The sequence below is a fragment of the Vidua chalybeata genome, chromosome 24 (genome assembly GCF_026979565.1).
Source record: "Vidua chalybeata isolate OUT-0048 chromosome 24, bVidCha1 merged haplotype, whole genome shotgun sequence".
Lineage (NCBI taxonomy): Eukaryota > Metazoa > Chordata > Aves > Passeriformes > Viduidae > Vidua > Vidua chalybeata.
In genome coordinates, this window is record NC_071553.1 from 15,400 (window position 1) to 28,656 (window position 13,257).

Sequence of the window (13,257 nt, forward strand, 5' to 3'; positions counted from 1 at the left end):
GATGCAGAAAAGTATTACCAGTTTTATCATGGATTAGGTGGTCTTCATGTCCCTCGGAGTTCTTCTGAAAAAGTAAACACAACAGAATTCTGCCGCCGAGAGGCAGAAAAGTTAGAATGATGGAATTATCCAGCATGTATTTGTCCAATGCTCTTTCCCTAGAGCACCAGAGGCTTCCCATGCATATTTATTCAGAGGGGGTTTTAGCACAAGTGCTACTAGTCCTATAGTAAGAGAGGTCCACCAGAACAGGTTGGCCAGGGTCATGAGCTGGATTATTAGGATCATTTGGTACAGAGCATAGGAGTCAGTGTAGATGCAGACCAAAGAGGAATTCTGTGCTTCTCGTTGAAAAACACTCCAGACAGCTATCAGCTCCCCAGTGTGTGCACTACCTTCTCCCTCTGTAATCATTTGCTCACCAGAGGAAAAGTGGAGGGCTTCTGCCCTATATTTCCATACTTTTCCTTTCCCTTTAGCAGAAGCATCAGTAAACCAAGAGTTTGCTGATTGTTTGGGGCAGAAAGGAGGGGTTACTTTGATTACAGAGGCAGGTTTGTCCAAGCTCTCAGTTTCTTGGATTGGTAAAGTTTTTACAGATCCTTCTGTCATTGAGAAGAAGTTACAGTAATGTTCAACCTGAGCATACCACTTTCTCACTAAGGCCCTCTGGGCCACCCCGTCAGGAGGGGGAGTCCCACTAGTGGCTGTCTTAATAACCTTGAAGGGGCCTCTCAATACAATTGGTTGTTTTCGTGCAATTTTTCTACTTCTAGGAAAGCTAAGATAACCATCAACAATCCTTTTTCCCAGGTAGTGTATCTTTTCTCAGCATCTTTGGAACCACGGGAGTAAAAACCAACAGGTCTTGTCAGACCCTCAGCACCCCGCTGCCATATGTGTACTGACAGCCCTGAGGAGGCAAATCCCCATTCCACCTGGAAAGGATCTGTAGGATGGATAGGGGTCACAGCTTGATGAGCTGTTGCTTCAAAAATCAGCAATTGCAATGCTGACTCCTGAGAAAGACTCCAATCCCATTTCACCCCTTTCCTCAACAAGTCATAAAGGGGAACAAATGGGTCCTTCTGCTTACTAGGAAATCTATCTGGTCTTTCTACAGGAGATACAGCTGCTATCGTTTTTGGAAGGAGAATTGCTGTAGGTTTGAGTGATTCTGGAAGCCCACAAATTCAAGGGGTCGTTATCTCGGGCTTCACAGGTAATTGCATCAGGGATTCAAAGCCAGGAATTAATTTCTTTTTGTGAGTAATTTGCAGGCAAGCAGCTTTGTGCACATTTTCCAAGAGTTGGTCGGGGGTACTAATTCTAGCTATGGGATCTCCCCTTTCCAAGGGGCTTGTTCCCCCGGCCCAAAAAGCTGCACGCTGTGTCAGGGACCATGTGTCACCTTTCTCTCCTGTTGTTAAGAAGACACCATGTCCCCAGTACCCACTGGCTTCCTGTTCACTTAATTGAATTTGATCACCACCAGTGAGGGACACCCGGAAAACATATTCTGTTTCTGATTCATGTGGAGGGTGTCCATATTCCCTTTTAAGCTTAGCTAGCTCAGTGGCAGTGTTTAGTTGTGATGGTATGTGTTTGGTTGTGATGTGAGGTTGGAGATCATCATCACTGAGATAGCTATACACTGAGATAGTTTTAATCAAGGGTCTCAAGTGATGGCAGCAATGTTCCCCACAATTACTTGCTGCTTCAAGTTCTTGATGAGGATAGATTTGTTTCATGTGAGGAGTTTCCTTCTCCTCAGGCTCTGTAGAGGAATCAGCATGATGTGATTTGTTAACATGTTCCTCTGTTAAGGCAGCTCGCAATGCATAGATCACATCTTTTGCTTCATAGAACTGTTTTTTGCAAAATTTCAACTAGATTTTGAAGGGAGTCTATTATAGCATGTTCCTCACTTCTTCGCTCGAAGCCATTTTCTATAGCTGCCGTAAGACAAGCTCCCAAAACTGAGCATAAGATAGTTTTATTTTGCCCAGTTTGAATTTTGTTTCATGTTGTAATGAACACACACTATCAATAACATTTTCTAAGTTCAACCAGTTACTCTGTGCCCATTTTTCTCCTTCCGTAGAAGGTCTGGCATTGTGTTTGGCTAGTAGTGCATAAAATTCAGCTTTAATTTCAAGGCTAAGATTGTCACTCATTTTGTGAAGGGACCAAAACCACGACAGGGAGCTACAAACTTAAGTTCCACAAAACTACACAGCCCTCGCTGTGTCGCCCTTCGCTTCCCTGGCTGGTGAAAGGACAATAATCTGCCTGGGAGGCTCTGCTTAGTTGCTTCAAGTTGTCCCTTCCTTCCCAGACCAGATACACAACAACAACAAAACAAGTGTCCCGCCTTTTGCACTAGTGGATCCTTTGTGAATTTCCAAAGACAGTGTGGGTGCCTTTTCAGCTGCAGCCCTTCTGTCTAGACAGAAATCCTGTCCGTGACGCCAATTTTAATGTCACGATCCGCTTCTTGCGGGGTGTCGTGATGGTTCTTTTCACCGATCCCAAAAGTGCAAAAAGGCAAACAACAAGGACTATCAGTTAATCACAACAAATGCACCTTTATTAGGGGCCAAAACAGTAAATGCGATAGTGGGGATCGGAAAGGAGATAAAAGGAGAGAGAGAGAGAGAAGAGGGGTATGGGAATAGCTACCAACACAGGCGAGATCCTCAGTGGTCCGGACGATGGGGATCCGTCTGTCGTGTCGGGGGAGTCTCCAAGTTCTGGTCGACTTGGGGCTCCAGTTATAGTCCACAGAGGAAAGAGGGGGAGCAAGTGTAACAACGAAAGTCCATTGTAATCGCCACGCGGGAACAGCTGAGTCCACAGAAACCACCAAAGCAAGACGAATCCAATGAAGAAGAAGTCCATTTGAATCACTGAAGGGAAACAGGTCATGTCATTAGTGGTCAGACCACCACCTTCCCCCTCCTCCCTATGGCAGGGGTCTCAGTCTCAGTCCTTGGGAGGAGGGTTCTCATTCTTTGTTTGTCACAGTGGTAACGAGGCAGATGAGGGGTCTTCAATGAAGGACCCCGGAGTCACCCCAAAAGTTCATTTGGCTTAAGAACGGAGATTAGAAGCAGGCCGCGCATCAGGCTGTCCCGTGCTGGGTCCACGTCAGGTCTTTGCCAAGTCCTTGCCAAGTCCTTGCCAAGTTCTTGCCAGGCCTTGTTCGGAACAGCTAGCATGACGGTTCAGTGGTTGCACCTGCACTGTGTCCTGTTCTAAGCCGGAACTGCAGTGGAGGAAGGGATACTTTCTCTTGGCAATCGGAAGGCAGAATGGAAAATGAGGGCTTCAGACGGGCTCTTACACCACCTTGGAAATTCTTGTTGCTCCCCAGAGGCTCCGAGATGCAGAGAACACGGTGGCAGCTGCTGAAAAGAAGGGCAACTGTGAGTTGGTCAAGAAGCAAGAACCTAGGCAGCTGCCTGTGCTTGGCAAGGAGCAGCTGCTGGATTCTTGCAATTGCCTTCAGTGCGCACAGAAGCCCGCTGCTCTGCTGCTTGCTTTTTCGCCTTCAGTCAATTGCACACTACTGAAGCTGAGGTAGGCTGTTCAGCTTTGCTGCTTTTCAGCATCTAAGCTGCCCTTCTGCTCTGTGACAGCTCTCCAGGTTTCTTGCCTTCGCCAGGCTGCAACGTGCCCGCTACTACCCAGAGCTGGGCAGGAGTGGGCAGAGAGCACGGCCATCTGCCAGCAGGTTGCAGCTTGCCCAGGAAAATGCAGTGTCCTTGGCATGTGCAGCAAATCCCATTTCTTGGCAAGGTCGGGCTAAGTGAGCAGTGCTGGTACACTTTCTCCTTGAGAACTGGAGCGGAAAAGCTTTTGGCTAAGATGTAGGCGACTAGAGAGGCAGAATATGCAGCTGCGGAGCCGGCCGAAAGCAAGTGCCGCTTGCCGGCGTCTTTCGGCAAAAGCGGCGCTTCGGAGCGCACCGCTGCCGCTCCAGTGATCTGTGCGCGAAGTAGCCGCTTCTTGTCCTCCGGCAGCCGGAGATCGTGGTAGCTTGTAAGAGGCGAAGAACGAAGCCGCGAAGAAGCCGGCTTGTGTGCGAAGCTGGCAGGCTGCTGCAGGACGGTGGCTGCCCCTCTCCTGCCTCTTGAATTCACGCTTGGCATGCCAATGGAAGGTGTTCCAGGACAAACTTCCCGAGTTTTTATTTTAGTTTTCATGCATCCCTCCTTGGAAATTCTTGTTGCTCCCCAGAGGCTCCAAGATGCAGAGAACACGGTGGCAGCTGCTGAAAAGAAGGGCAACTGTGAGTTGGTCAAGAAGCAAGAACCTAGGCAGCTGCCTGTGCTTGGCAAGGAGCAGCTGCTGGATTCTTGCAATTGCCTTCAGTGCACACAGAAGCCCGCTGCTCTGCTGCTTGCTTTTTCGCCTTCAGTCAATTGCACACTGCTGAAGCTGAAGCAGGCTGTTCAGCTTTGCTGCTTTTCAGACGAGACTCATGATATCATGATTATCAAGTCTCAGTTTATTACAACAAATTACAAAGTTTATATATACTTGTTAATTAGTTCATGCATATTGCAAAAGCTAAGCTCATGATTGATTGCTGTGTGATTTGCGCATCTGCCTTGTTCGGTTGTTCTTGCTGTTCTTGTGATTGATACTTTTTGGTTCTTCTCTATCTATTTCTACATACCAAGCAGTTTTCAGCATTCTGATTCTTGCAAACTCTGATTTCTACATATCTTGATTTCTATACCCAGGGTCATGCTGACCGTTGCAGCAGTCACGTAGCCCCTCATATTTTGACTAATTTTACAGTTTCATGTCCCTTGCTGTTTAACCATTCTTCTGCCAAGCTCTCTACAAGTGCGCACAGAAGCCCGCTGCTCTGCTGCTTGCGTTTTCGCCTTCAGTCAATTGCACACTACTGAAGCTGAGGCAGGCTGTTCAGCTTTGCTGCTTTTCAGCATCTCAGCTGCCCTTCTGCTCTGGGACAGCTCTCCAGGTTTCTTGCCTTCGCCAGGCTGCAACGTGCCCGCTACTACCCAGAGCTGGGCAGGAGTGGCAGAGAGCACGGCCATCTGCCAGCAGGTTGCAGCTTGCCCAGGAAAGTGCAGTGTCCTTGGCATGTGCAGCAAATCCCATTTCTTGGCAAGGTCGGGCTAAGTGAGCAGTGCTGGTACACTTTCTCCTTGAGAACTGGAGCGGAAAAGCTTTTGGCTAAGATGTAGGCGACTAGAGAGGCAGAATACGCAGCTCCGGAGCTGGCCGAAAGCAAGTGCCGCTTCCCGGCGTCTTTCGGCAAAAGCGGCGCTCCGGAGCGCACCGCTGCCGCTCCAGTCATTTGTGCGCGAAGTAGCCTCCGCAGCCAGAGATCGCGGTAGCTTGTAAGAGGCGAAGAACGAAGCCGCGAAGAAGTCGGCTTGTGTGCGAAGCTCGCAGGCTGCTGCGGGACGGTAGCTGCTGCTCTCCTGCCTCTTGAATTCACTTTTGGCATGCCAATGGAAGGTGTTCCAGGACAAACTTCCCGAGTTTTTATTTTATTTTCCATGCATCCCACCTCGGAAATTCTTGCTGCTCTCCAGAGTCTCCGAGATGCAGAGAACACGGTGGCAGCTGCTGAAAAGAAGGGCAACTGTGAGTTGGTCAAGAAGCAAGAACATAGGCAGCTGACTGTGCTTGGCAAGTGTCACGATCTGCTTATTGCGGGGTGTCGTGATGGTTCTTTTCACTGATCCCAAAAGTGCAAAAAAGGCAAACAACAAGGGACTGTCAGTTAATCATAAGAAATGCACCTTTATTAGCGGCCAAAAGAGTAAATGCGATAGTGGGGATTAGAAAGGAGATAGAAGCATAGAGAGAGAGAAGAGGGGTATGGGAATAGCTACCAACACAGGCCAGATCCTCAGTGGTCCAGACGATGGGGATCCGTCTGTCGTGTCGGGGGAGTCTCCGAAGTCCTGGTCGACTCGGGGCTCCAGTTATAGTCCACAGAGGAAAGAGGGGGGAACAAGTGTAACAATGAAAGTCCATTGGAATCGCCACGCGGGAACAGCTGAGTCCACAGAAACCACCAAAGCAAGACGAATCCAATGAAGAATAAGCCCATTAAAATTACTGAAGGGAAACAGGTCATGTCATTAGTGGTCAGACCACCAATTTCCCCTCCTCCCTATAGCAGGGGTCTCAGTCTCAGTCCTTGGGAGGAGGGTTCTCATTCTTTGTTTGTCACAGTGGTAACGAGGCAGATGAAGGGTCTTCAATGAAGGACCCCGGGAGTCACCCCAAAAGTTCATTTGGCTTAAGAACGGAGATTAGAAGAGAAGCAGGCCGTGCATCAGGCTGTCCCGTGCTGGCTCCATGTCAGGTCTTTGCCAAGTCCTTGCCAAGTCCTTGCCAAGTTCTTGCCAGGCCTTGTTGGGAACAGCTAGCATGACGGTTCAGTGGTTGCACCTGCACTGTGTCCTGTTCTAAGCCGGAACTGCAGTGGGGGAAGGGATTCTTTCTTGTGGCAATCGGAAGGCAGAATGGAAAATGAGGGGCTTCAGACGGGCTCTTACACCACCCCGTGACTGACGATTGCCCTCGAAAGATCTTCATCAGCAGGCTTCCATGGTGTCGTCGTGGAGTCTTCAGGACTCGTCAAGTTTTGGCAGCACGTCCCAGGGAAAAGAGAAGAGGAAAAGGGAAAGAAGAAACAGGAAAACTAAAACAATCACAACATATTAGTAAACAAATTATAATTAATCAATAAGCAAAATACAATCAGTATTAATTAAATCCATACTAGTTAAACAATAAATTATTGAGATAATAATCAATATGAATCAATTAAAAATAGATTGATCAAATAATAAACCAGTATAATCAATATTAAACAATAATCGATTTTACTCAGTACAATTTTATAATCAATAAACAAAAAATAATTTAAAACAGTGATTAGAACAAATCATAAGAGAAAATTATGTAAAACATATCTTCTAACCTTATCATCTTCTTGGGACTACAGTCCTGGGAATATCTATAGTGTAAAGGTCGGCCAAGTGGTGTGCATTAATTATAGATGTCAATTTTGTTAGTCGTTTCATCATTCTCCAATTCACAATGAGCAAGATTACTGATAAAACAAAACCAATCATAACTAAAATCCAAAGAACAACAATGGGATGACACAATTTGTTCAGGACACCTGTGGCGGTAAGCGACCACCCGAAAAGGGTATCCCACCACTTGTGCTCAGCATCACTTTTCACCCTTTCTACAACATGATGTATTTCTTGCACATCATGATGAACAGTTACCAGAGTTTTCTGTCCATTCTCCTTCATTTTTTCCTAGGATCTCTATTAGATCTTGATGAAGTAATAATTGCTTTACCAGAGTAAGGTTCATCCCAATGGGAGTAGGCAATAGGTTGTGAATCATGGGGAGATTGGATTCTAAAAGTTCATGTGAAGTAACTGGAGCTACAAAAGAAAAATCACATCCTGCAATTTTAGTAAAGTTGCAAGCACAATAATTTGAATGATTTTTAGTATCTACTACTGTACTTTCTATAAACACAGTATCACAAGCGGTTCTGAAGCAGGCACGCCCATTGCCTGTAGATACAAGGACTGTTTCAGAAGTCTCGTTAGGATGAATATCAAAATGACAGCTATTTTGTTCTGTGTCCAGACAAATATCTTGAGCTATAATTGCATTACATTCACAGATAAACCCTAGTTGTTCTCGGATAGTACAGGACTCTAAATTGACAGTTTGCCGTTTGTCATCAATTTGACGGGCCCATTCTCTATGTTCAGAAGGATAGAAAGTGGGTCCATCATGATTTAATCCTAATGCGATGCTAGGGAATATCAAATGCACTGAGGCATTACTTATGGTCAGCACAAATGCTCGGGTCATAGGTAAAATTCACTAAATTCCACCAGGATTGGAAATCTCTTTCAAAGTCAGTGGCACTGTCCCAGACTATTTTCCTAATCTCAGTAGGAAAAGTGCCTTCTTCACTTTCTCTTCTAATTGCGGCAACAACTGACTGCATCCATAATTGAGCCTGGATGCAGCTAAGAGCTAAGGAAACATTGCTTTGCGTGGCATTAAGTCCATCAATTATCAATTTGTGGTCTTTCCTATTTACCTTTTCCCAATTTGGTAGAATGTTTGATAGCAAGCACTGATGTGTTCCCAAGGCCGATAAGGACGATTGCAGTGGTTGTTGTATTTTGGTTAAATCTTTAGTCGTGGAAGCCAATTTATTAATACTTCTGAATCAATACTATTTAGGATTCCCAAACCTGTTCCCACAACACAAGTTATGTCTCTTGGCACCCGGTTTTTAGGAGGGTTCCACTGTCGCAGCCAGGTTGTCCAAGCCTGAAAAGAGGTCTGCAAAAAGGGTGAACAAGCTGGTTGTATTTCTGAGATATTGTTTTGCATCAGCAATTTGACTTGTTTAAGAGACCATAACAGATTAAACAATATCTGTTGTTGGCCAGTTTTCCTGATTATATATGGTCCAATTTCAAAAATTTTCTAAGTGTTAGGGCTAAGTGTAACCAGTGGTTGGGTGGTAGGTGTCACAACATTAACATCAAGTCCTTCTCCAGTATTTGAATCAAAACTTTAAACTTAAAAAACAAAACAAAACAAAAAAAAAAAAAAAAAAAAAAAAGTGCTTCAGTATTTTTGGACCAAAACCAAACTACTTCTACAGTTTGTGTTCATGTGAAATTGCGCCAACAATCCTGTATGCTTGGCTGCGTACAAACCTTTTTGTGCTTAAAGAGATCCTTTCACTTTTTCTGCATGCTACCACAATTAGTTCAGACCACGGTACTCAGCTGGTTTCTGGCCATGGGGTTGTGGTAGGATGCAGAAAAGTATTACCAGTTTTATCATGGATTAGGTGGTCTTCATGTCCCTCGGAGTTCTTCTGAAAAAGTAAACACAACAGAATTCTGCCGCCGAGAGGCAGAAAAGTTAGAATGATGGAATTATCCAGCATGTATCTGTCCAATGCTCTTTCCCTAGAGCACCAGAGGCTTCCCATGCATATTTATTCAGAGGGGGTTTTAGCACAAGTGCTACTAGTCCTATAGTAAGAGAGGTCCACCAGAACAGGTTGGCCAGGGTCATGAGCTGGATTATTAGGATCATTTGGTACAGAGCATAGGAGTCAGTGTAGATGCAGACCAAAGAGGAATTCTGTGCTTCTCGTTGAAAAACACTCCAGACAGCTATCAGCTCCCCAACATGTACACTACCTTCTCCCTCTGTAATCATTTGCTCACCAGAGGAAAAGTGGAGGGCTTCTGCCCTATATCTCCATACTTTTCCTTCCCCTTTAGCAGAAGCATCAGTAAACCAAGAGTTTGCTGATTGTTCGGGGCAGAATTGAGGGATTACTTTGATTACAGAGGCAGGTTTGTCCAAGCTCTCAGTTTCTTGGATTGGTAAAGTTCCTTCTGTCATTGAGAAAAAGTTGCAGTAATGTTCAACCTGAGCATACCATTTTCTAACTGAGGCCCTCTCGGCCACCCCGTCAGGAGGCGGGGTCCCACTAGTGACTGTCTTAATAACCTTGAAGGGGCGTCTCAATACAGTTGGTTGTTTTCGTGCAATTTTTTCTACTTCTAGGAAAGCTAAAATAACCATCAACAATCCTTTTTCCCAGGTAGTGTATCTTTTCTCAGCATCTTTGGAACCACGGGAATAAAAACCAACCGGTCTTGTCGGACCCTCAGCACCCCGCTGCCATATGTGTACTGACAGCCCTGAGGAGGCAAATCCCCATTCCACCTGGAAAGGATCTGTAGGATAGATAGGGGTCACTGCTTGATGAGCTGTTGCTTCAAAAATCAGCAATTGCAATCCTGACTCCTGAGAAAGACTCCAATCCCATTTCACCCCTTTCCTCAACAAGTCATAAAGGGGAACAAATGGGTCCTTCTGCTTACTAGGAAATCTATCTGGTCTTTCTACAGGAGATACAGTTGCTATCGTTTTTCGAAGGAGAATTGCTGTAGGTTTGAGTGATTCTGGAAGCCCACAAATTCAAGGGGCCGTTATCTCGGGCTTCACAGGTAATTGCATCAGGGATTCAAAGTCAGGAATTAATTTCTTTTTGTGAGTAATTTGCAGGCAAGCAGCTTTGTGCACATTTTCCAAGAGTTGGTCGGGGGTACTAATTCTAGCTATGGGATCTCCCCTTTCCAAGGGGCTTGTTCCCCCGGCCCAAAAAGCTGCACTCTGTGTCAGGGACCATGTGTCACCTTTCTCCCCTGTTGTTAAGAAGACACCATGTCCCAAGTACCCACTGGCTTCCTGTTCACTTAATTGAATTTGATCACCACCAGTGAGGGATACCCGGAAAACATATTCTGTTTCTGATTCATGTGGAGGGTGTCCATATTCCCTTTTAAGCTTAGCTAGCTCGGTGGCAGTGTTTAGTTGTGATGGTATGTGTTTGGTTGTGATGTGAGGTTGGAGATCATCATCACTGAGATAGCTATACACTGAGATAGTTTTAATCAAGGGTCTCAAGTGATGGCAGCAATGTTCCCCACAATTACTTGCTGCTTCAAGTTCTTGATGAGGATAGATTTGTTTCATGTGAGGAGTTTCCTTCTCCTCAGGCTCTGTAGAGGAATCAGCATGATGTGATTTGTTAACATGTTCCTCTGTTAAGGCAGCTCGCAATGCATAGATCACATCTTTTGCTTCATAGAACTGTTTTTGCAAAATTTCAACTAGATTTTGAAGGGAGTCTATTAGAGCATGTTCCTCACTTCTTCGCTCGAAGCCATTTTCTATAGCTGCCGTAAGACAAGCTCTCAAACCTGAGCATAAGGTAGTTTTATTTTTGCCCAGTTTGAATTTTGTTTCATGTTGTAATGAACACACTCTATCAATAACATTTTCTAAGTTCAACCAATTACTCTGTGCCCATTTTTCTCCTTCCATAGAAGGTCTGGCATTGTATTTGGCTAGTAGTGCATAAAATTCAGCTTTAATTTCAAGGCTAAGATTGTCACTCATTTTGTGAAGGGACCAAAACCACGACAGGGAGCTACAAACTTAAGTTCCACAAAACTACACAGCCCTCGCTGTGTCGCCCTTCGCTTCCCTGGCTGGGTGAAAGGACAATAATCTGCCTGGGAGGCTCTGCTTAGTTGCTTCAAGTTGTCCCTTCCTTCCCAGACCAGATACACAACAACAACAAAACAAGTGTCCCGCCTTTTGCACTAGTGGATCCTTTGTGAATTTCCAAAGACAGTGTGGGTGCCTTTTCAGCTGCAGCCCTTCTGTCTAGACAGAAATCCTGTCCGTGACGCCAATTTTAATGTCACGATCAGCTTCTTGCGGGGTGTCGTGATGGTTCTTTTCACCGATCCCAAAAGTGCAAAAAGGCAAACAACAAGGGACTATCAGTTAATCACAACAAATGCACCTTTATTAGGGGCCAAAACAGTAAATGCGATAGTGGGGATCGGAAAGGAGATAAAAGGAGAGAGAGAGAGAGAAGAGGGGTATGGGAATAGCTACCAACACAGGCGAGATCCTCAGTGGTCCGGACGATGGGATCCGTCTGTCGTGTCGGGGGAGTCTCCGAAGTCCTGGTCGACTCGGGGCTCCAGTTATAGTCCACAGAGGAAAGAGGGGGGAACAAGTGTAACAATGAAAGTCCATTGGAATCGCCACGCGGGAACAGCTGAGTCCACAGAAACCACCAAAGCAAGACGAATCCAATGAAGAAGAAGTCCATTAAAATTACTGAAGGGAAACAGGTCATGTCATTAGTGGTCAGACCACCAATTTCCCCTCCTCCCTATAGCAGGGGTCTCAGTCTCAGTCCTTGGGAGGAGGGTTCTCATTCTTTGTCACACTGGTAACGAGGCAGATGAAGGGTCTTCAATGAAGGACCACGGGAGTCACCCCAAAAGTTCATTTGGCTTAAGAACGGAGATTAGAAGAGAAGCAGGCCGCGCATCAGGCGGTCCCGTGCTGGCTCCATGTCAGGTCTTTGCCAAGTCCTTGCCAAGTCCTTGCCAAGTTCTTACCAGGCCTTGTTGGGAACAGCCAGCATGACGGTTCAGTGGTTCCTCCTGTGCTGTGTCCTGTTCTAAGCCGGAACTGCAGTGGGGGAAGGGATTCTTTCTTGTGGCAATCGGAAGGCAGAATGGAAAATGAGGGGCTTCAGACGGGCCCTTATAGCAAGGAGCAGCTGCTGGATTCTTGCAATTGCCTTCAGTGCGCACAGAAGCCCGCTGCTCTGCTGCTTGCTTTTTCGCCTTCAGTCAATTGCACACTACTGAAGCTGAGGTAGGCTGTTCAGCTTTGCTGCTTTTCAGCATCTCAGCTGCCCTTCTGCTCTGTGACAGCTCTCCAGGTTTCCTGCATTCACCAGGCTGCAACGTGCCCGCTACTACCCAGAGCTGGGCAGGAGTTTGCAGAGAGCACGGCCACCTGCCAACAAGTTTGCAGCTTGCCCAGGAAAATGCAGTGTCCTTGGCATGTGCAGCAAATCCCATTTCTTGGCAAGGTCGGGCTAAGTGAGCAGTGCCTGTACACTTTCTCCTTGAGAACTGGAGCGGAAAAGCTTTTCGCTAAGATGTAGGCAACTAGAGAGGCAGAATACACAGCTCCAGAGCTGGCCGAAAGCAAGTGCCGCTTGCCGGCGTCTTTCGGCAGAAGCGGCGCTTCGGAGCGCACCGCTGCCGCTCCAGTGATCTGTGCGCGAAGTAGCCGCTTCTTGGCCTCCGGCAGCCGGAGATCGCGGTAGCTTGTAAGAGGCGAAGAACGAAGCCGCGAAGAAGCCGGCTTGTGTGCGAAGCTCGCAGACTGCTGCAGGACGGTGGCTGCCGCTCTCCTGCCTCTTGAATTCACTCTTGACATGCCAATGGAAGGTGTTCCAGGACAACCCTCTTGAGTTTTTATTTTAGTCGTCATGCATCCCATCTTGGAAATTCTTGTTGCTCCCCGGAGGCTCCGAGATGCAGAGAACACGGTGGCAGCTGCTGAAAAGAAGGGCAACTGTGAGTTGGTCAAGAAGCAAGAACCTAGGCAGCTGCCTGTGCTTGGCAAGGAGCAGCTGCTGGATTCTTGCAATTGCCTTCCGTGGGCACAGAAGCCCGCTGCTCTGCTGCTTCGTTTTTCGCCTTCAGTCAATTGCACACTACTGGAGCTGAGGCAGGCTGTTCAGCTTTGCTGCTTTTCAGCATCTCAGCTGCCCTTCTGCTCTGTGACAGCTCTCCAGGT

General features: G+C 46.6%; 1 long non-coding RNA gene across 1 annotated transcript; it reads right to left on the reverse strand.

The window, feature by feature from the left end:
• Positions 1-2,568: 2,568 nt before the first annotated feature.
• On the reverse strand, positions 2,569-3,287 carry LOC128799634 (uncharacterized). The gene is made up of 2 exons (XR_008434784.1): positions 3,241-3,287; positions 2,569-2,909 (listed from the first exon to the last, which is right to left on the reverse strand). It is a non-coding gene; the product is annotated as an uncharacterized LOC128799634 (long non-coding RNA).
• Between the last annotated feature and the right edge of the window lie 9,970 nt (positions 3,288-13,257).